General features: G+C 42.2%; 1 protein-coding gene across 13 annotated transcripts in view; it reads left to right on the top strand.

Annotated features, from left to right (window-relative positions):
- MTCL1 (microtubule crosslinking factor 1) overlaps positions 1-23,136 on the top strand; it is a 182,311-nt gene that overhangs the window by 99,408 nt on the left and 59,767 nt on the right. The window lies entirely within an intron of this gene.

Raw genomic sequence — 23,136 nt, 5'->3', positions numbered from 1 at the left:
ATTGATAGCTTTGGCAAGTCCTTAGAATTTAAAGTACATACCTCAGCACTATTTCAGGCAGTAGTGTCTGCAAGGTTGCGGTGTGATATGTTCCTTCCTTTTCCCAACAGACAAAAAATAACTGAGAAAGCTGTGTAAATTTTTCATACTTGCTACATATAAGTAATTTTGATTTTATGGACATGCTCCAAAATTCCAAACACAGAAGGATTTCTTTTACTCTTTTGTGAAAAATGTCTCTCCAAATGTATAAAAGTATTATCTGTCATGTGTATCAATCATTCCATTCTCTACAACAGGAAACAGGACAACAACCATCTTTCATATGTAAGCTCTGAAGGCACAAGATAGTGGCTTGTACATTATACATAGGTGATATACTATGAACTGTCAGAAGTAATAATTGAAAAAGCATCAGTTTCTATCTGGTTGTTTCTTAGAATCAGCCAAATTTGAATTCTTAATGGTGTATGTGTGCAGATACATAGAAGATGAGTGGTGAGCTCACTTTAGAATTTCGCTCACCACATTTTGTTTAGATGTATGATCTTCTGTGCTGGATTGAATTGAGAAGGAAACTAGTTCTGTGTGTTCACAGCCAAAATTGACTAGGCACAATCCTAACTGGCCTCTCATCTTCTTCCCAAAGCGGTTTTTTGGCTTTTTAAATCTTTTTAAAAGGGATGAGTGTATATTTGATTTATCAAATGTACATGCAGCATTTAAAAAAATAAAAAAGATTTGGAGCCCACTTGAAGCATGGAGGAAGTATCAAGATCTGTCATTAAATCAGCATGATTCACAAGCCAGTAAGTCTGTCAAATGCATTGTGTAGATAGCAGGTAGGGAGGCAGATTTGAACTGCTGGAGAAAGGAAAATACAGCAAGCCCTTATTTGCATATATGTTTGTAAACAAGATGTCTTAAGTTTAGTTGTGGTTCAAGCAGGCACAGAATGAGTCAACAACATTAATTCTGAGAAATGAAGTAAGATTGATAAATAAGCGGAGTTTGGAAGTATATTATGCTGAATAGTTACTCTGTTTTAATGGCCTATGTCTAGGGTCCAAGACTGCCAGCTTGGTACCAGATTCCTTCTTTAATGGAAGAGCAAGCATGCAGATAGGCATAAAGATAGAGACATTAGATATTAGAAATAAGTTTGATCAGTTCATTAAAAAAAACCATCATCCCAGAGAATAGGAAAATGAAGTAATGTCATTTGCTTCAGACATATATATGTTATAATATTGCAAAATCACAGTAGTTTAGCTTTTTAGGTGTAGATTTAGGTTTTGTTTAGCTTTGCAGGTCATAAAAGCTATATTTTGATCCATGGGCATACAATGTGCAGCAACACAGCACCTGTTTGCCAGGGGTAATCTTGCAGTAGTTTTGAAGACGCAGTAACTCCAGTTCCTGATTTCTAGATTCCTAGCAAACACTTGTTTTTTGCCAACCAGACGTCACTTGCACATTTTGTCAAATGAAGGGCTGATATTCATATATAATAGCCCAGAGGTCAGAGATCCCAGGAGGAACATCTATAAAACAGGGAAATGTAGCTTATTTGCATAAGATGTCATTAATGAAATTATTTTTGAGTATTGATTTTAGATACTGTGTTAACATAGTTTGGCTAATAATTATGGACGATGAGCTATGGGAGCATTAAACCTAAAATAGTTGCCCCTTAATACAGTTGACAAATGCTATTATTTATTCAGTCAGAATGGCAAAGTTCTAGAGTTTTATGATTCTCCTAAAGTATGTTTAAAGTACGGAATGGTAATTCTTATCTGTGACAGTAGGAAAAATAGTCCACATGCATTTGTCTGAAATAAAACATTTGGGTTAACATAAGACTGTGAAAATGTTCCCCAAAACCACACTGATTGTGTGAATAAAAGAGTGGCTATAAGATGTTAAAGTTCAATTAATCTGAATTAACTGATCTTTCAAAATGTTCTGGGAATGATGGATCAATTATTCTAATCTGCATTTGTGGCTGTGAGAGAAAAACCATGAGTTTATTTATTCTAGTTTCATTAATCCTACTTCCTTGCCTTCATTAGTGGGGATATAGAAATTATCTCTGCTCACAGTAATTTGCCAATCAGTTGATACAGAAGATATTTTAAGTGAGCAAAATTATATACATTAGAGATAGAAAATGGGAAGTTACTTGATTAAATTGCAACCAACTACTATAAGCATGATGTTGAATGCAACACTATTTTGTCATTTCCCCAAGTTAGGTGTATTATTGAAAGGGGATAGCAATTTGCAACAGCTGGATATTTACTGAATAATTGTTCTTTGGTGATTCAGCTTTTGATGAGTTATTTTTAAGGTCAAACTCTTCTTTTAATTCGGTAAAGTAAAAAATATTATTTAAGATTGTATTATATAAAGTTAAGGATACATGCAGTGTGATGTTCACATCTCAAGAAGGCCTTAGCATGAGATAATAAAATTGGGTGTCTGTAATCTTTCAAAAGGGCTTTGTAATCAGCCACTGTTCTGTGATCTGGCAACATTCAGTTGTGCTGTGTGGATATGGATGGAGCAATCCTATCCCAGGGCCTGGGAAGATCAGAGCAGATTCAGCATTGCATCCAGAGCCCTACTGGCTCACATCAGCCTGGGCAGTAGATGGGAGGGCTTTTTTTCTTTTTTGCTATGGGAGCTCCAGGCTGGTGTAGCTGAGGGGCTTGAAGACTCGGCCCCTCTGTGGATCCAGAGGGCTTTGGATTCAGGGGCCCAAAACACCAGTGCCCCACCACAAAACATCCCATTTTCCACAGGTAGCCTGCCATCAGATTGGGTAGTACTGCCATCTAGCGTCCGAAGGCAAGGATGCACTAGAGTTAAAACCTGGGGCTCGAGCCCCTCCCACTCCAGTCTTCATTCTTGCCTTCGTCCGAGGCAGATCGGAATTTAGACAGAGCGTAGCTAAGTCTTTATTTTCAACTCTCCTCCTTATCGGTTTACCTCTTTATTTCTTCGGGGTTTCCCCTGAGGCTCCACCAGCAGCAGCTGCTGCTTTCCCGTTTAGCGGGGGCTCCGCAGCTGCGGTCCCCTCCCTCATTTTTTCCGTTTGTAATTCAGTCTTCTGAGGTTCCAACAGCAGCGGTTGCTGTTTTATCGTCTAGCGGGGGCTCCGCGGCTGCGGTCTCCCCCCTCCTTATTTCCGTTTGTAATTCAGCCTCTACATAGGGAAGCTTGCGGCGGTAGCTCCCTCGTAGACACCCAGCCCGTTTCCTCCCTCAGGGATTACTGAAGCCTCTTGTAGCACTCCCGTTTTCCCGCCAACCCCGATATCGCGGCCGCCATTGTTACTTATTTATTCAATTCTTTTACAGAGGCCCCTCAGCCCGGCTGTTCATTCAGCCTGGCTTGGGCTTAATTAGGCTTACTGATATCGCCTCTCTCGCCTGTTTTTTGGCACCCTCCGGTGGCATATCCTTCCAGCTGGCTCCCGGCCGTTTTCAAACCCTTCTAGGGCCTTAGTGAGAGGCTCCGATATCGCGGCCGCCATTTTGTTTCATTTTTTGCCGCTTTTTTCTTTTCTAATACTTTTCTCACTTGTGGGACTTGTGTAGTCTCCTGTTAACAAACATATACTCATCTAATATATTCACCTAATCAGTATTTCCCTCAGACACATCAAGTAGCCCTGTTGTGGGACTTGTGTAGTCTCCTGTTAACAAACTTATATTCACCTAATCAGTATTTCCTTCAGATACATCAAGTAGCCCTGTTATACCACACCTTCCCCATTGTGTGTGTGTATATTTGTAGGTGCACCTCCAGTAGCCCTGTTATACCACACCTTCCCCATTGTGTGTGTGTATATTTGTAGGTGCACATCCAATTGACTTATGCTCCACCTTCGGCAGCGCATTATTAGTCTGTGCACCTTGGCGGTACCGCACCTTCCCCATTGAGTGCGTGTATCTAGCCCTGGCCACACTGCGATTGTTAAATAAGGCTTATCTTTTCTGGCAGTGTAACTAGCGGTCTCTCACCTTCCCCATTGTGTGCGTGTACTTAGCTCATGGGCAAGTTGGCAGTGTAACTAGCGGTCTCGCACCTTCTCCATTGTGTGTGTGGACTTTGCTCGTGGCCAAAGTGGCAGCGTAACTAGCGGTCTCGCACCTTCCCCATTGTGTGCGTGTACTTAGCTTGGCGCCAACCTTACCCGAGTCATTATTTTCCTCGTGCTGGGCGTACTTACTCTTGTCATACTGTCTCTAGTCTGTCCTATACTATTTCTACCTTAGCTCTGTTACCGCTCCTTCCCCATTGTGGGCGTTCATTCAGAGATTGACATGGCGGATTTGAACCCTGAGGTGACAATATCCCCTGAAGCAGGCTGTCCATCACCACGCCAGCCAGCTAAACATAAACACGCCAAGGCAAAAGCAAAGACTAAACACCTGTCTGGTCGCCGGGCGCCCAAGAAGGCACGCTACGTATCACCCTCACTTCCGGAGAAACCTCACCATGCAGCCGTTCCTGCACTTTTCCAGTCTCCTTCTGAGTCATCAGAGGAAGAGTTTGAAGGATTCCCCAGTCAAGCTCCTCAAACTCCGCCTGGGCAGCCTCAAATTACTCTTCAGGAACAGGCGCTACCGTCTTCCACTCTCCCAGGGATACAGTTGACCCCTGTCTTCCTGCAACAACTACGAGAGCTGCTGGGGTGCCTATCCCAACCCCAGCCTTCTCTACATTTGTCTTCTCAGCCTGGAACCTCGCGACAGCCCAGCTCTGCGAGACACCCTGGTGACAATACTGATGCTCCGCTACCCTCTCCTAACCCATATGAGGTGGTCAGGGGTAGACTGGACGTAGAGCACTCTCAGACTGATGACTACATGAACGTTTTTCAGACTGACCTGGATGAATGGAGTGGGGAATCTGACCAGGAGGAGGAGATCTCCTATTGCCTATTTGACCCAGCGGATCTCTCTCATCTGTCACGTAGAGTCATGGACACTCTTGGCATTCAACCAGAACTTGTACAACCGGTTGTACCTCCTGTCAAGGGTGCCAGAGTTCTCAAGTCCCCCAGATCCGTGCAGCACTTCATTCCCGTACCAGACCCCATTAAAAAACTGACCAGAGAAGAATGGGCCCGTCACCTTCGTCCACGTCGTTCTTCATCCTTAGCCAACAAGCTCTATACCCTTGACCCGGAATTCATGTCCTTTCTGAACGTCCCGGGGGTGGACCAACCTATTTCCAATCTTGTATCCCGGTCTCTCCTCCCAAAGGAAGGCGAATCACTGTTCAAGGACCCCTATGAGAGGAGGCTTGACTTTGTCTTCCGTAAGATCCATGAGGCTTCTGCTCACTCCATCCGGGCCTCTTCTACCGCCTCTATCTTCTCACGGGCTTCCATGATGTGGTTAGAGGATCTCCTTGACGACCCCAACCCGGATCCCGCCAAACTAAGGAAATATATCCTCAAGATACACAAGGCTGCTGCCTTTGTGGCCGACGCCACGTTAGACGCTTCCCATCACGGTGCACGCGCCCTTGCGGCCGAAATTGTAGCTCGTCGTACCCTATGGCTCCAACATTGGGATGCCGATTCGACTGCCAGAACCAACTTATCCTTAGCTCCATACTCGGGATCTATGCTCTTCGGAGAGGACGCACTCAAAGCAGTCCTTGTTGACCCCAAGGACAATCGTAAACCTGCACTAGCTATGGCCAAAAGAGACGACCGCAGACCCATGCGGCGGTTTACCCCTTACCATTCCTTCCAACCCTTTCGGAGAGGATGACCTGGTGGACGAGGACGGTATACCAGGCCTACAAATTTCCGTCCCTCCAAGGCACCCTGGCCCAGACAACGCTCACAATACAGGGGCCAATACCAGAGCAGGCAGGCATATGGCAGAGGAACCCATCAGCGCAGGCAGTTCTGACTCCATCCCCATTGGAGGCAGACTCTCCTTCTTCTCCAGCATCTGGCTAAACTTGACAAACATCTCCTGGGTCAGACTTCTCTTTACCCAGGGCTACAATATAGAATTTTGGCGGACACCACCGGACAAATTTTGCATCTCCCCCGTCTCCAGGGCACGCAAAAAGGTCATGCAGGACGCCCTACGACATCTACTAGAGATAGCCGCTATAGAGCCTGTTCCTCCATCCGAACGGCTACAAGGCGTGTACTCCGTCCTCTTTACGGTTCCCAAGCGAGACTCCTCATGGAGGGCGGTCTTAGACCTCAAGGGCCTCAACCGCTTCGTCAAGTACCGCCACTTCAAGATGGAATCTCTGGCATCTATTGTAGAGGCTCTACAACAAGGGGACTTTATCACATCCATCGACCTGAAGGACGCTTACTTACACATCCCAATTTGCCCGGGTCACAGACGGTTCCTTAGATTTGCACTAGGCCATGTCCATTTTCAATACCGGGCCCTTCCATTCAGCCTCTCCTCGGCCCCCCGAGTCTTCACCAAAGTGATGGCCACCATGCTGGCGTATCTCTGCCTCCAGGGGGTCCATATTTATGCTTATCTCGACGACCTCCTCCTCCGAGCAGGCTCCCAGGACTTGGCCAACAGGCAGATCCAGTTCACCCTAGAGGCACTACACTCTCACGGCTGGCTGATCAATGCCGAAAAAAGTCATCTACAACCAACTCAGCGCCTCCAGCACTTAGGAGCAATACTGGACACATCCCTAGCCATGTTATTTCTGTCCCCAGACCGTATTGCTTCCATCACAGCCATGGCAACCTTACTTCTACATCGCCCCACAGCAGATGTCATGTTTCTGGCCCAGTTTCTCGGGGCAATGATCTCCTCCATCCACATCGTTCCGTGGGCCCGACATCATTCCAGACCTTTACAATGGGCTCTCCTACCTTTTCAAGCGGACATCTCCAGGTCCAACCATCGCGTAATTCCACTGGGCCAATCTCTGAAGCAATCATTCCGCTGGTGGGTATCCACAACTTCCCTCACCAAGGGGACACCGTTTCGGGACCCAACCAGAGTCCTAATCACCACGGATGCCAGTCTGTCCGGCTGGGGAGCCCATTGCAACTCCACCTTTGTCCAAGGCGTGTGGTCAACCCAGGACCTAAGTCACAACATCAACTGGCTGGAGCTCAGAGCTGCTCATCTGGCTCTGAGACACTTCCAGCCACTATTCGCTCTACAACATGTCCTCATTCGGACGGACAATGTTTGCGTGAAATCTCACATCAACAGACGGGGGCACAAAGTCCAGGGCTCTGCAGGAGGAAACGACACGAATCTTCGACTGGGCCGAGTTCCACCTCCTGTCATTACGAGCAGAACACCTCAGCGGAACTCTAAACGTTATGGCCGATTGGCTCAGCAGGCAAAAGGTCCATCCGGGAGAATGGAAGCTTCATCCGGCTGTGTTCTCTCTCCTTCATGGGCAGTTCGGCCCTCTCTCGCTGGATCTCTTCGCCTCCAGCCACAACTGCCAACTGCCTCGTTACTTCTCAAGGTACCTAGAGCCAATGGCGGAAGCAGTGGATGCTCTGACGACACCATGGCCAGACGGGCTCCTGTATGCCTTCCCACCTATATCCCTCATAGGCAGGACATTGACAAAACTCTGACTCGAACGGACATGGATTTTACTCATAGCACCTTATTGGCCTCGCAGACCCTGGTTCTCGGACCTCCTCTCGATGTCAATGGCGGATCCTTGGACCCTCCCAATCAGGCCGGATCTTCTCTCCCAAGGTCCAGTTTGGCATCCGGACCCGAACTGGCTCAGCCTGACAGCCTGGCTTTTGAGCGGACACAGTTGAATACTGCTGGTCTTTCTCAAGGGGTCATAAACACTATTTTAGCGTCAAGGCGACCGTCAACTACTCGAATCTATCAGAGTACTTGGCGTGCCTTTTCCAGCTGGTGCACTTCTAAAGGTTTTTCAGCACCCCAAGCCACTGTACAGCACGTTCTACAGTTCCTATACAGAAGCATGACATTGGGACTCAGACCGAACACCCTGCGTAGACAGGCCTCCACCATCTCGTCAATTCTGTCTGTTTCTTCATTGGCAGCACCCCTGGGCACTCACCCGCTCATCAAACGCTTCTTAAGAGGAGCTACCCACCTCTCTCCAGCTGTACGTCACCATTTTCCATCCTGGAACCTCTCCAAAGTTTTGCAGGCATTACAGCGGCCTCCATTTGAGCCTCTTGCCTCAGTGCCTCTAAGACTGTTGTCTTTTAAAGTCCTTTTCCTCGTGGCTATCACTTCCGCGAGGCGGATTTTGGAGTTACAGGCCTTGTCATCGGCCCGTCATCTCTGCGTATTCCATAAGGACTCTGTAGTCCTGAGGCTGGATCCATCGTTCTGTCCTAAGGTCAACTCAATCTTCCACAGTAGCCAGGACATTGTATTTCCATCCTTTTGTCCAAAGCCGGTCCATCCCCTTGAAAAGGCCTGGCATTCGCTGGATGTTAGGAGAGCGCTCAAAGTTTACCTCTCTCACACCCAGGACATTCGACAGACAGACGCATTATTTGTATCCTTCCATCCGAGATCTTTGGGAAAAAAGGTGTCCAAATCCACTTTGTCCTGTTGGCTTCGAGCCTGTATTTCTCTTGCATATCAGTCACTTAATTTGCCAGTGCCATCTAATATCACGGCTCATTCGACCAGGTCTGCTGCCGCTACGGCGGCTTTCCTAACTAATGCTCCTCTTACAGACATATGCAGGGCGGTGGTATGGGCTACCCCTAACTCCTTTGTGAAGCATTATAAGATTGATCGCTATGCTTCAGCTGACGCCTCTTTCGGGATACGTGTCCTGCAACACGTTATTTCTGATTTGTAACTCCCTAGGAATCCCTCCCTATTAGGGGGCTACGTTGGTACTGTTGCGAATTTGCGTGTGTAGGTCAGACGTGGTTTGAATCCAAAAGCCGTTTAGAACAGGAATAAGACAGGCCAGGCAAGTTTCATGTAAGAGTCTTTACTAGGCAAAGACATTAGAGACATCTTCCTCCATTGACATTGCTTCCCCCACACTCTAAGTTCCTGCCAGTTCCCAGCTTATCACACTCTCAGCCAGCCACTCTGACCTTGATTGTCTGGAACTCTGTTCTCACAGCTTAACCCTTCTGCTTCAGGTTTCTCTCTCTCTGCTAAAAACCTTGTCTGTGAGTCTCACAACCTGCGTCACTGACCAACAGCCCCCACCTGAGACTTACAGACTACAAAACATCATGTTACAATTATTTCATTTCTACAACATTAACTTTTCATTACAAATACATTTCAGTACATGGTTTCTTACAGTTTCTATTTACAGTTTCAGTTCATTTCAGTTTCTCTTTATTCTTTATTTACACAAGTTTCACAGATTCATGTTTGCTTTTATTTGATGATACATTTACATTTCATTCTTCAACACAAAACTTCCACATTAGATCCATTGTTTCTTTATCTATTGGTCCCTCTTTTTCCCATTCTACTGGAATTTCATCTGTTTCATTATTCTGTTGTGTAACATTAAATGCAAATCTCTGAGGAGGTTGACCTTTCGTTTTTCTCTCTGATTTCCTGACATTATCTATTTCCATTTCTTCTTCTTCACTCTCAATTTTACTCGGACCAGCACCACTAGTACTAGGTATTTCTGTATCATGTGTTGTTATGTCTTCACCTCTCAGTCTTTTAACAGTACGTTTGCCATGGATCAAATCTTTTAATGCAGTTTTTAATGGAATTTGTTGTCCAAAAGGAACATCAGCAGCTTCCTGTTTGCTTTCACTTTCTAAAATCACTGTTTGACTGTCTCTCCAAGGTTTATCTATCACTTTTATGTTTCTGCTTAACACTACTTGTTGTTTCTCAGGTAACCAAACTCTGTAATATGAATTCTGAAATCCCAAAATGCGTCCTGCCTGCTCTCTTGAGTGTTTTGCAACATGTACCCAGCATTTTGCCCCAAAACGTTCTATGTGTTTCACCCTGGATTTTCTTCCAGTCAGTTTCTCATAGGGAGACATGCCTATTCTGTGCATTAGGCGGTTCTGAATATAAACAGTGTACAGAATACATTCACCCCAATAAGTGTTATTCATATCTGCATCTGCTAGCATTGCTCTCAATGAATCCTGCAATGACCGGTTCCTCCTCTCTGCCGTTCCGTTGGAGGATGGGCTGAAGGGAGTGGTTAGACTTTGAATTATCCCCTTCTTTTCCAAATATGTTTGAAATGAATTACTGGTAAATTCACCACCTCTATCTGATCTGATATTTTTGATAACAACCCCATGTTGTGTTTCTGTTCTCTGTATGAATGCCTTTAACTTCTCTTCTGCATCACTTTTCTTTTTCAATAAGAACACATGTGTAAATCTGGAGAAATCATCCACAATCACTAAATAAAACCTTGCTCCACCTTTTGAGCACTGAAAAGGTCCAGCTAAATCCACATGTATAAGCTGATAGGGTTCTGAAGTCGTGCTTTCACAGCTCTTATTTACTGGATTCACAGTCATTTTTGTTTTATAACATACCTCACACTCATCCACATGCTCACAGTGTTTTAACTTCAAATCTTGACTATATTTTGGGGTGTTTTGTATCTTTTGAAAATGGGCGTGTGCTAGTTTTCTGTGCCATTCATGGACACAATTATCATGTTTCTCTTTATTTACTGCTATCCAAGCACACATGTCTTTATCAAGCTTGCACTCAACCATAAATATATTGTTCTGTAATTTCCCTTGCATGCATATTTCACCATCTTTTTTCACAAAACATCTATCCCCTTCAAATGTAACTTTACAACCTATTTGAGCCAATTTTCTCACTGATAGAATGTTATATTTTAAACCAGAAATCAATAATACATCTGTTAAAATTCCCAAATTACCCATCTTCAGTGTTCCTCTCGCAGTAGTGTTCTGAGTTGATCCGTCAGCCAGATAAAGCTTCTCCTGCGTCGGCTTTGAAGTGTAAAATAAACTAGAGTCTGTGATTAGGCAATTAGACGCTCCACTGTCAAGAAGCCATTTAGAGTTAATGAGTTTATTGCTCTCCTTAGAAACAAAGTTCACGCTTGCTCTCTGACTTTCAAAGCCTCTGTAATTCCTCTTCTTTAAACAATGTCTCTGTATATGCCCACGTGATCCACAAAAATAACATGTTTTAGTCTCTTCCCTGCTTCTTTGATTTTGTTTTTGTACAGACACAGTCTCAGCCTCTTTTAATTCCATTTTCTTGTTCTCTTGTTTCCTATACCACTCTTGTTGAAGTTTCTGTTCCACAAAGTCCAAAGTTAGATTCCCGTCAGGTTGACTTTCAAGACCAGCGACCAGCACGTCCCATTTTTGATCAAATGAAGATAACAGGAGATAAACCATCTGTAAGTCATTATGATGCACGCCTCGATCTTGCAGCTCTGCATTTAATCTACGAAATTCAGCCAAATGCTCTTCCATAGTCACATCATCTGTAAAACGCATCTGATATAGCTTCCGTGCTAAACACAGCCTGCTTCTCGCAGTTTGCTGTACATGCGTGGCTCTTAACTTCTCCCACATCTGATTAGCAGTCGGCTCATTACTCACCAGCAACAGTTGTGAATCTGATAGCCCCAGAGTAATAAAAGCCTTCGCTTTCTCGTCTTTCTTCAGCCACGCTGCTGAAGGAGCTGCCGGAGGGGTTTTTTCCACGACATCATTCAAATCCTCTTTAATCAGAACAGCTCTCATTCTCCACTTCCAGCTGGAGTAATTTACAGCATTCAGCCTCTCCATCGGCATCCCAGAAGACAGATTTACAGCCATGTTGCCCACTCTTACTTGCCTCTTACTTGCACTTTGTTTCTCTCTGCAACAACGCCACTTCACCGGCTCTCGAACCCGCTACCACGCCTCATAATCTGGGCCCATAACCCCTGTTGCGAATGGCATGTGTAGGTCAGACGTGGTTTGAATCCAAAAGCCGTTTAGAACAGGAATAAGACAGGCCAGGCAAGTTTCATGTAAGAGTCTTTACTAGGCAAAGACATTAGAGACATCTTCCTCCATTGACATTGCTTCCCCCACACTCTGAGTTCCTGCCAGTTCCCAGCTTATCACACTCTCAGCCAGCCACTCTGACCTTGATTGTCTGGAACTCTGTTCTCACAGCTTAACCCTTCTGCTTCAGGTTTCTCTCTCTCTGCTAAAAACCTTGTCTGTGAGTCTCACAACCTGCGTCACTGACCAACAGGTACATCCCAATCTGATGGCAGGCTACCTGTGGAAAATGGTCCCTTGGACCCACCTGAAGGGTGATTTTCACAGGTACGCCTGCCATCACGTCCCTCCCTTGTGGGGGATTTCTGGGGAAATTCGTTCAGTATTTTGTATATAGTTCAACCTATATGTTTCGTGCTCTGTCTGATTTTCTTTAGTTAAAACCTATTCTCATGTTGCAAGTTCTATGATATTTGCTATGTATATTTTCTTTGCTGCTGGGGCTTTTGCCCTTTGGTTACTTTCAGATCTACCACTTCGGACTCGTCATCATGAAGACTGGAGTGGGAGGGGCTTGAGCCCCAGGTTTTAACTCTAGTGCATTCTTGCCTTCGGACGCTAGATGGCAGTACTACCCAATCTGATGGCAGGCGTACCTGTGAAAATCACCCTTCAGGTGGGTCCAAGGGACCATTTTATGGTTTTTCATGCTAAACCGCTAATGGGAGAACCACTGGATACAGGTTATCACCCCCTGGACATAGCTGGGGGCCTCTGCTGTGGGGAACCTTCTCAATGTCAGTGCTCCACTCTTCCAGTGGACACTAGCAGAGAAGAGTCTGTGTGCCATCCTACCCTTCCCAGCCATGGACTTTGAGGAAGGAAGAGTTGAATTAGGCTAAAAAACCATGTAGCATTTGTGACAAGGGTGATCAAATTAACCAAATATTACTGAATCATATATAACAATCATCTGGCTAAAAAGCTTAAATTAAATTAGAGGTACAAAATATTTTTGTACCTCTGCAAAAGGATGTCAGCAAAAGGAAACATGAGGTTTAAAAAAACCTGTTTGTTTGTTGTTGTTGTTGTAATTATTAGATTTCTTAACCATCCTTCACCATCAGGTTCCAAGGCAGGTTACAACAATTTAAAAATACATTTAAATATATTTAATATATTTAAAAATTAAAAGCAGTTAAAATGGATTTTGTCCTTAATATGTTTTCTTTGAACATAAGATTTTGTTGTCTAGTAATTGTCTGCTGCAATATACAGGTTTTGGAATTTGAACTGCCAGTCCAATGGAGACAGTTCCTTGCTTCTGATCCTGTGAATCCAAGAGTCTTGTCGGGTCATATTTATTGATGTTAGAATTAGTGCCTGTAAAAATCTCAAACTTCCATAAATGCTTTCCCAAGTCAAATGGCAAAAGTTAACTTTTTAGGTGCTTTGCTCTGGGAAGAAATAGCTCCTCATTGACCTCTTTGCGATTCTCTAGCTTTGTTCTTGTTGGACAGTGTCTATCAAGAGCATGGAGAGTATTACTATGACCAGAGGGGGAAATTGCACCTCAGTTTAGTTTAAGGTTGCTTTATGAGTATAAACCTATTGATTTTCTGCTGTTCACTGCCATGATATTTTTTCTTCATATTGGTGACAGACGTTTTTGCAAACAAAATAAAAATGAAAGAAATAAGCTAAATCTTGAAAGAAAGAACCCCTCCCTTCAAGTTCTATTTTTTCTCTCTGTAAATTATTAGTACACTGTTATGGTAGATTAAGTGTTAGATTATGGACAACAGTCTTGAATTTGAAACTACCCTCTAGTCTTAAGCTACTTTCATTGCTTCCATTGTTGGTATTGCCCTAGCAGTTATTAGTGTACAGTATTATTAGTATGTATTTATATAAACTCTTGGGTCAAATACATGTTGCAAGGGAAGCTTATCTTGAAAAAAATGCTTTAAATGGAGACTTCTCGCTTTCTTCATTCAAGACAGTCATTCATTCAACTGCTTCAGTTCAAGGGAGGAAGCAGACCCCTCCTCAGTTATGCTCATGGATGGAACAGAGCCCTCTCATAGTGTGTGAGAGAACTATATTTCTAAATCTTTAATAGGAACAGAACATTGACTTTAAGGAACTGTGAACAGAAGCAAAATAGCCACTAACACTGTTCTAAACAGCTTTATGCAAGTGCTAGAGTAAGAGTTCACACGTTGCTATATGAGGTTGGTTATAAATTCAAACTGCTAGAAATGAGACAAGGACAAATAGTTTTATATGCCAAATTAGACCTTAATTAATCTAGTCTAATATTAACTCTGAACTAAGTGTAGGTCCAGCTGTTCAGGTTTTCTTCACATAATGCTTCCCATCTCCAGATACTAAATATGATCATAGGAAGCACTTTGGGATCCTGTGGTTGTCAATAGCCATGTGATCCCACTTTGTAATTTTTCTTTTTAATGCCTTATTGTTTCCTCTTTCTTCATGTTTTCTTGATTGTGAACCTGCCAGCTGGGGCCATACTTCAAGTTATGGGACAGCACTTAGTATTACAATGTTGTTTGTTAATGTGGATCTAAAGAAGCATGTAACTTGTTCTACAAGCTCTAAGATTTTTGGAATTTTTGAACAACAAAATCCCCACTACTCTGCATGTCAAATCACTTTTGAAACTGAAGGGAGGTTCACATAAACAGTTTTATGAAATGGCAACAACAAGAATAATAAATAATGTGGATCAAAAGAATAGTACAGCTTGGTTCTGTTCATGTGCCTTGAGATGGTATTTTCTCAGACAACAGTTCCTCACACTGCATGGCAAGTCTGTTTTGAAAGAGAAGTGATTTTTCAAAAGCCATTTGTGTTTTGGCATGGGAAAAGGCTACAGTGGTGCTTTAGATCACAACCATTACTGTTATGGCTGAAAAATGTGCCGCTGCAGTTAAGGGAAGATATGTTTGTATCTATTAAAGTGTGTTTGTATCTGTGGATGGCTGGAACACATTGCCCAACAGTCTGGACATATCACATGACAAGAATTTTTTTTTATTGGCCCTGTGTAGTCCCTTTCAGAATTAGTTTGCTTTTTGACTGCCTTTCCCTTTTTCTCCAACAGTATTGAAAATGGTGGAAAGGGCTATTTCACCATCTTAGAAAGTAACTGAAAAGTGGTAGATTAACCTTTGTTGCTTATGCATATGTGACTTTCTCAGCTACTACATGTATCACTTGCTTAGGCTGAATGGAAAGATAGCTATTTCTCAGCTATATAGAGTGCAAAGTACAAATATCTTTACAATTTGATTTATACATTGCTACACTAAATCATATGCATAGATTCACCATAAGGTCCTCTTTATTTATTTATTTGATTGATTGATTGATTGATTGCCTAAGGAAGAAGTGCAAATTACATCCCATCATTTCAAGGCCTTGCACATGAAGGAGGAGAGGCCACTAATGATTCATACCTTAAGGACTGCCTGAGCCCTTAAGTCCCATCCCAATCACTGATATCATCCAAAGGAGCACTGTCTCCCATGGTACAGAGGCCCTACTGGCCTTAACCAGCATTGGGCATTTAGTGTGGCTCATCTCGTGCTGTGGAACACTTGTCCAGCAGAGATTTGGCAGGCATCCCACTTTTGACTTCCAGGCATGACTTGAAGACTTCTTTATGCTGATAGATGCATGCAGTTGTCTAAAATTTTCTTGAGTAGTCAGCGATTTTATGTTTGCTATGTTGTTTATGCTGTTGTGTACCACCCTGCTGTTTTGCAAGATGCTGATATGTAAATACTTTTATGAGTAAATAAAACTGTACATAATCTGAAGGTTTGTCAGAAAAGCCATGCTTTTCTAGGTCAAAGTTCTACTGGCAAGCATTACTGATAGACGGCTGGGGATTTTAAGCAATATCAAGGGGAAAAGATCTGGATGGTTCTGTTTCATATGTCTATCATAGCTACTGTTCTGGCTGCAGAAGCTTCAAGTAAGTAAGTAAATATTTATTTCAGTCACAGACCAGTACATAAATGTCATAAATAAATCAAAACCATTTAAAATACATAGAATCAGGGTTGAATAAAAGGTTACAATCAGTACAGGCTTCACCTGTGGACTTTCAAATGAGAACACATGGAACAAAATATTGGCTATAAATGATAGGTTTTTCTACTGTACGACTGGGCAGAAAATCATTAGGATTCTTGCCAGCCGCCAATATATCTCAAGTAATGACCTGAAATGTATTAGGTTTGGCAGGGACACACAGATCTAGATCCAACAAGCAAGCCAGAGCATGTTACAGGCAGATCAAAGCACACTCTTGGTTATTTATGGCAAAATTCAACAGCCATCCTTGCACAGACTATCAGAAGAATGCATGTTCTTATTCTGTCCATGGTTGTCTGTATATAGCAAATCTTCTATATGATCTTTCTACACTTTTGCAAAATCAAATGTTTTTCGGTGCCAACCACCACATTTCAATGATGTAGTTACAAAGGCTGTTCAGTCTGTGATGGGCAGCCATTTAGCCAGCCTCTTCTGAGGAGGTATCACAATATTGGCTATGTATTAACTGTTGTTGCTGTTAGATTTTCTTCTGGTTTAGAAAATCTGTGATGTTATTTTCATGGTTTTTTGTTCAACATGCCTGCTGATGGGATACCAATCCTCAATATCTCAAAGTCGCTTAAAAAGGCCAATAGCTCCGGCCTATTTTGCTTGACAGACCAGCCAGCTATATTCCATGTGAGGAAATTGAACTGATCAGTTGTTGTATTGTTGGTTCTCCCATTGTCCCGTGGGCAAGTTACTGTGTATCCAATTGTAGATCTGACTGAGGGGTTAGCTTGGTAAGATGTTTGTCAGTTTAGCTCGATGATCTGGTTGAGCTCACTGGTCTTGTCCACATAGACAGCACCAGATTCTGGTGGGGACATAACAGACTTTTTAAAATTATTTTTATCAATCACACTCAAGGGAAGCATCACGGGAGTGTGACCCAGTTCCTTGGGGCCAAGGTACCTGGATTGTAGCCAGTCTGCGCCAGACATTAAGGGCCGAGTTGGGGCATTCAAGCAATGTTCCTTTGGGGGCATAGAAAGCTCTTCGACTGTGTTGTTTGGCTTTTTTAAAGAAGATCCAGGAATAAGAGGATTATGACCCTTAGGGGAAGGAGGAATCCCGACAGAGATAGTGTGCCACTTTAGCTGTTCAGTCACTAGCTCTAGATTCCTAGGAGCTGACATCACTAGGCAGCAGGGTGATTCCAGGTCCCGTACCTGGCACTTTGTGGCTTTGTCCTGCAAGATGGAGTGAGCAAGCGTATCTCTTAGGAACGCGAGTCTGGAGATTATTTCTTCCTGAGGCTGAGATGGCAAAGATAGAAATGAATTTAGTAGTTCCTTTTCTTCCGGGACCAGGTCAATTTTCGGGTTGTGGAGTGCTTGATAGAGCATGCATTTTGGAGTATGTCCAGGGCTCACGAGCTTTCGGTGGGCTGGGGCTTGTCTAGGCAAATAAGAGTGTTACTCCAGTTGTTACATTTAAGGGGGCATGGGATTTTGTGGAAAAAGGCCAATGCGATTTTGATTCTCGAATAACCTGGATATTAGGATTCCGGCATGATAGAATTTATCTTTTCCTTTGTACACCAATTGTACAGATGCCCAGGTATGAAACATTATCACTGCTTGAGCATGGCAACAATTGTAAAATAAATATTCGATGTCAACAATATCATCGATGTTACCACACGAGGGGGCAATTTTTTTTGCCAATTGCAGGAAATGGGCTTTACACTGGTCGAACGACAGCATGCCTTTAGGTTTTGGAAAATTGGAGAACACTAGCATTTGCCGGCTTAGGAACAGTTTCCATTTCTGTTCAGTTTTAGGGTTTAAAATGATTCTTGATTTAATTTGATCCTGAGATGAAGTCTCGGGTCCTGTTTCAAGGACATGTTGCCATGGGTCTTGAATTCCGGCAGGGGTGAGCATAGAGTCAATTTTATGGTCTAGGGGAACCGGAGGGCGCTGGCAGATCTTTGTTTTCTCAGCAGGAGGGTAAGATAAAGTGGCATCAGAGTCTGGGGTGCCTTTGTTGGTATATTCCTCTTTGGCCTGTTGGGGTGCCCTGCATTTCTGAAAGGTTTTGATTGGAGGCTGTTTTGAGTTATCTAACAGGTCAACAAGCCTTCTGAAATTCATTCCCTTGGTATATGACATTATTTTCGGCCTTTTCCCATTGGGTTTGATGTTTTTACTCTTTTTCTGAGTTATGGCCTTGCGTTTTTCTTTTTCGGGATTTCCCTTTGCTGGCTTCTTTGATGTTCTTTCTATCATGGTTTTTATATTGGTTGTTTGGGAGGTCAGGGCGACAGTCTTTCCCCAGATATTTGGCCCCTCTTCGCATTTATGAAATTTTGCTATGATCACCAGCAAATCATAGCATTCCGAAAGGAATTTTTTGATTGAGTCGAGTTCTGTTGCTAACAGCACCATCGCATTCTCCAGTTTAGATGAAGCTGATTTCTCCTGAAGTAACAGCAAAGGTTGTTTATCAAAAGGGGGAGAGGGCAGAGGGTTAGAATCCATGCTCATCTTGGTGTGTTCAGGTAGTGTTGGGCCCATGGAATTTTCTTGGATCAGTTTAGTAGTTGCTGTTATCCCTGACTGAATGAAATGGCTGTCTGTATCTTGAGTTAATGCAGTTTTTTGTGGAAGGAAATCAGAGCTTCTCCTGGTTCCAGGGGAAGTAATCCCTAGTAATGTTGCTTGGGCAAGCTCTGTAGCCAGGTCTAAACCCTGAGGGGACCTTTCTTCAGGGTAAATACCGAGACTGCACCTAGTATAGTCCACAGAGCAGCCAAGGTTAATGGGAGGAACGTTTGCTGCCCCGCTGTCCTTGCATTCGGCATTCAGGGGAGAGACTCGCCTACCATCCCCCCTAGCTTCCACATTCGAGGAAAAGTAAGAGTGGATTTTAGTTTGTCTCTTTCCTATTTTCTTTGGGGAGTCAGTTGGAGAGAATATAGGCACCCCCAACGTCTTGCTTGCTTGACGTGTGAGGACCATTTTGGTGTCCTGAATTAATTAGCAGCAGACCTAACTTTTCTTATAATTACAGCAGCGACAGTAGAAAAGCTCCCCCAGATTAGGTTTGAAGTATATGTCAGCTTCACTGTATTACCCGTCTGCACATTTGCCTTAGCCTCAAAAGATTTACTGTCCGGGGGAGAAAGAGAGAGAGAGAAGGAAAAGAGGAATTTCCTTAGCAACTCTCTTGGCGTTTTTGTTGTTATCTCCTTCAATGTTCTTCCGATCTCCCCCTGAATTGCTCCAGTGAAAATACAAGCTGTTGGAACTATTTTTGGGATAATTTAAGTTGGCGTGTCAAGGTTAGGACTCACCTCAATTTAGAATAGAAGCTCAGCAATGCCCAGGAGCCGTATCAAGTGCAGCCGATAGCGCCACCATCTTTCCTTTGTCCTCGCAGAAGCTTCTGTTTTCAGTAGCTCAAGCAAAACATTTTCTACTTGCAGTTCTTCACTTCTATTGCTTAGGCTCAATCTGTTTATTTCCAGGATTATTTTCTTTGTAGGTTGTTGTTGTTGTTGTTGTTTGCTAAACTGAAGCAGCCTGGGAGCAGGCTACATCTGAATGGAGGAAAGCTGGGCAGGATCCAGAGAAGGTGGTTTTTAGCTTTAAAAGGGGACCAGAGAGGTCAGGGTTCAGTAGTCTCTCTGCTCACATTCTTTTGCTTAAACATAGCCTGTCCCAGGGTGCTTTGGTTTTATTAAAAAAAAAAAAAAACTGCAGAGAAAATATCACAAAACTTCTCATAGCGTCTAGTTTGAGTCTTAGATTGGTAAAATAGGGAATGGATTATAATTTTTGTTCTGCTCTTGTGTGAGTACTTTCAGATTTGGAACACAAATCCTCCTGTTCAGAACTATAATACTGAATAAGAACTATTTAACATCCTGTTTCTTCTGATGGTCTTGCCAATAAATGCCTGCCAGAATTGTAACCATGAGGAATACCACTTTATTCATGGTTTCATCTTCCGTCATGATACAGTATTTTCTATTCCCAATTCTTAAGTACAGCATGTGCAGGATGAGTTTATTTATTTATTATTTATTTATTAGATTGATATCCCACCCTTCCTCCCAGTAGTTGAAACTTGAGGGGCAAGCATGTGAGTTTTCATGTATTATTTCATTCACCTCAGTGGCTTATAACAGCATGTAACCTGGCATGGGAAAAATGTAATGAAATGAGAAACACCTTTTCATTTGCCCTCAGTGGCACTCAACACCCACTGAACTGAATGAAATGTCACATTGGGCTGCCTGGTACTTAGGAAAGAAAGTTTGACATAAACTGCAGCAAAGAAAAGCAAAAAAAATCACCTCTGAATAATAAATAGTAAAGGCATTTAATCAAAATGCACAAATATATTGTTTTGATCTTTAATATGCTCATTTTACAAGAAACAGTCTAGAATGTAAGTATCTGTAATTTTGATTTGTTGTTTTGCTAACTTTAGTTTTGTATCTACAGGGAATCCTGTGTATAACAGATCACAGTGGATTGAGTTGAAACCTAAAACATTTGAATTTCCTTCTTTTGCGGGTTTCAACTAAACTACATTATATGAATGTATATTTTATTTCCACTGACATCGTTTATTAGTTCTTGTGTAACTTTATCACTGTCTCACAACCATCAGCAAATGTGTGTAGGACTTGTGTATATATATATTCCCTTCCTGTATTAGATGGTGACTGGTATATGTGTATGCGTGTTTTCCCTGATTGGGTGAATAGATGGGAATATTGCAAATTCACTTTCAAAACTGTAGGGTGACACATTTATGCAATCAAGTGACAATTGGGGGGCTTCTTATATACTGAGTTGTATATATCCTCCTTGATCTTCACTAGGCAGCAAACTTTTAAAATTCAACAACTTTTGTAGAATAAGAAAGCATATCAGGATTTTCTTGTCACTTTATAAAGAACTGAGATCAGAAAATATTTTAGCAATGAGAACATTGAAACCAAACCCTCTTCCCAGTTGAACGATTCCTTTGATTAGACAACTGTTTTAAGTTTGTAATTGAATTGGGAAGTGGGACAATTTTTTAGGTAAGCAAGATTTTGAAATAAAATAACAAAAGTAAAAAAGATAAATTTGTAAATTTACGAAAACAAATCTATAGTTGTCAGTGTATTAGAACCCAGTCCGGGAACTATAAGCTCAACAGCATTCCCATTTGGATGATTGGGGCTAGACCACTTTTTTTTCCCCACGGACCACTTGAAAATTGCTGAGGGACTTGGCAGACCACTTAATGAGTTTTCTGCCTGTTGTATCAATTGCAATGTGCTGTGCTAGATGCTGTATGATTGTTAATTGTATTTTATTGGTTCTTTTATTTCTAGCATTGTGTTTTATTGTATTACAATCCAAATTCCATAGTAATCTATATGAATATTTAATGCAGGCATGTCACAGACCACCTGAATGAAGTTCATAGACCACAGTTTGGGAACTCTTGTGCTAGACAATAGAAACCTCTTGCTATGCTAATACACAGTGTGGTTAGGCATACGGTGTGGTCAGTCTCAGGTTAGGCACTGCTTTTTTTCTCCACATACCCCACATCTTCCCAATAATGGATTGGTGCTATGAGAAGCAATAATCTCCTAATGGGAGATGTAAGGGGCACCCATATTGCTTCCAGTAAGACTGATAACAGTTTCCCTGGATTGGAATGTCGGCATAATGTACTGTTTTGTATTATGTTCAGTAGTGTTGAATATAATAGTGCTCTGGTAGGTTCTACTGTTTAATAGCTTGTGTTGTATGAGTTTCTTTTTGTGTGTCTATGACTTGTTTGTTTTTCCATTTCTCTACCTATGATGTAACTGGGTCATAATGATGAATATCGGTATATATTGCCTTGCCTGCATTAAATATATAATTAGTCAAAAAAGAGAGAGGAAATAATAGGGATGAACAGAGTTATAAGAATATCTCACTGCTTGAACAATTTGGTTTTCATAACAAATTAGAATATATGCATTATATTGGTGTGAAATTCCTGAGGTGCCTTACAAGGCCTCTGGAAGTCAGCAGGTCAGTCACTCAGCTACTCTGTTAAGTTTAAACTTCCCTTAACTTCCTCTGAATATACTGTGGACACCACCTACTCGGTTACAGAGAGCAGTAGTACTCTCCGTCTATATGCTTACCTGAGTACATCCACACAATAAGGTGGTGCGAGATACTAACCTTAGAATCCACTCAGTCCAGAACAGTTAAAATATAAACATATATTTAGTTAGGGAACACGACATCCAGAACAAATAATCATTTTAAATAGAATATTAAGAGTTCCAATATCCAAAACTAATATGCTGACTCTTCTCCTTACAGTTATCCTAACTCTTTATCTATACTTTCATTTTTCCTCTCATCTCATTCCCTCTCCTCTCTGCTCTTACGCAACTGTCCATCTCTTCACCTGTCATTTATGCTCCTAAAAAGATCTTATTGTTCATTTTCATTTTCATACTTAACAAATTCTATGAAAACAGTCATTTTCTAAATCTAAAATAGTAGAGAGAGGAACATTAACATCTCAGTTTTATTAATAATATTTTCAAATAATACTTTAAAAACAACAATTCAGGAGTCTTTATTTAAGTCTTAAAAGCAATCTGATGCTGAGACTTGCCAATAGAAACATTGTTTTCTCCAGTTATCATTGCTAATACTTATTTGATTTCTTATCCACCCTTCACCATAAGATCCCATAACAGGTTATAGCAATAGAAAATACAATTACAAAACAAATAGACAGAACACCACAATTGACGGTGCTGAATCTATTTGAAAGAGCAAACAAAGGTATACTCTACAAAATTCTATTAGGTCATTTACTGATGACCGCCAGAATTACTATAGCTACACATTGGAAAACATTACAAGGAGCTACAGTGGATTATTGGTATAGGAAAACATGGTATCTTGCTTTCATGGAAAAATTAATGATCAAATTGAGAGTATCCCAAGGTATCGCCAAGAAAGACAATTTCTATGAAACTTGGTATCCATTTA

Source organism: Rhineura floridana, chromosome 1 (assembly GCF_030035675.1).
Source record: "Rhineura floridana isolate rRhiFlo1 chromosome 1, rRhiFlo1.hap2, whole genome shotgun sequence".
Classification (NCBI taxonomy): domain Eukaryota; kingdom Metazoa; phylum Chordata; class Lepidosauria; order Squamata; family Rhineuridae; genus Rhineura; species Rhineura floridana.
The sequence above is the reverse complement of the archived record's forward strand: the minus strand, read 5'-3'. Positions and strand labels throughout refer to the sequence as shown.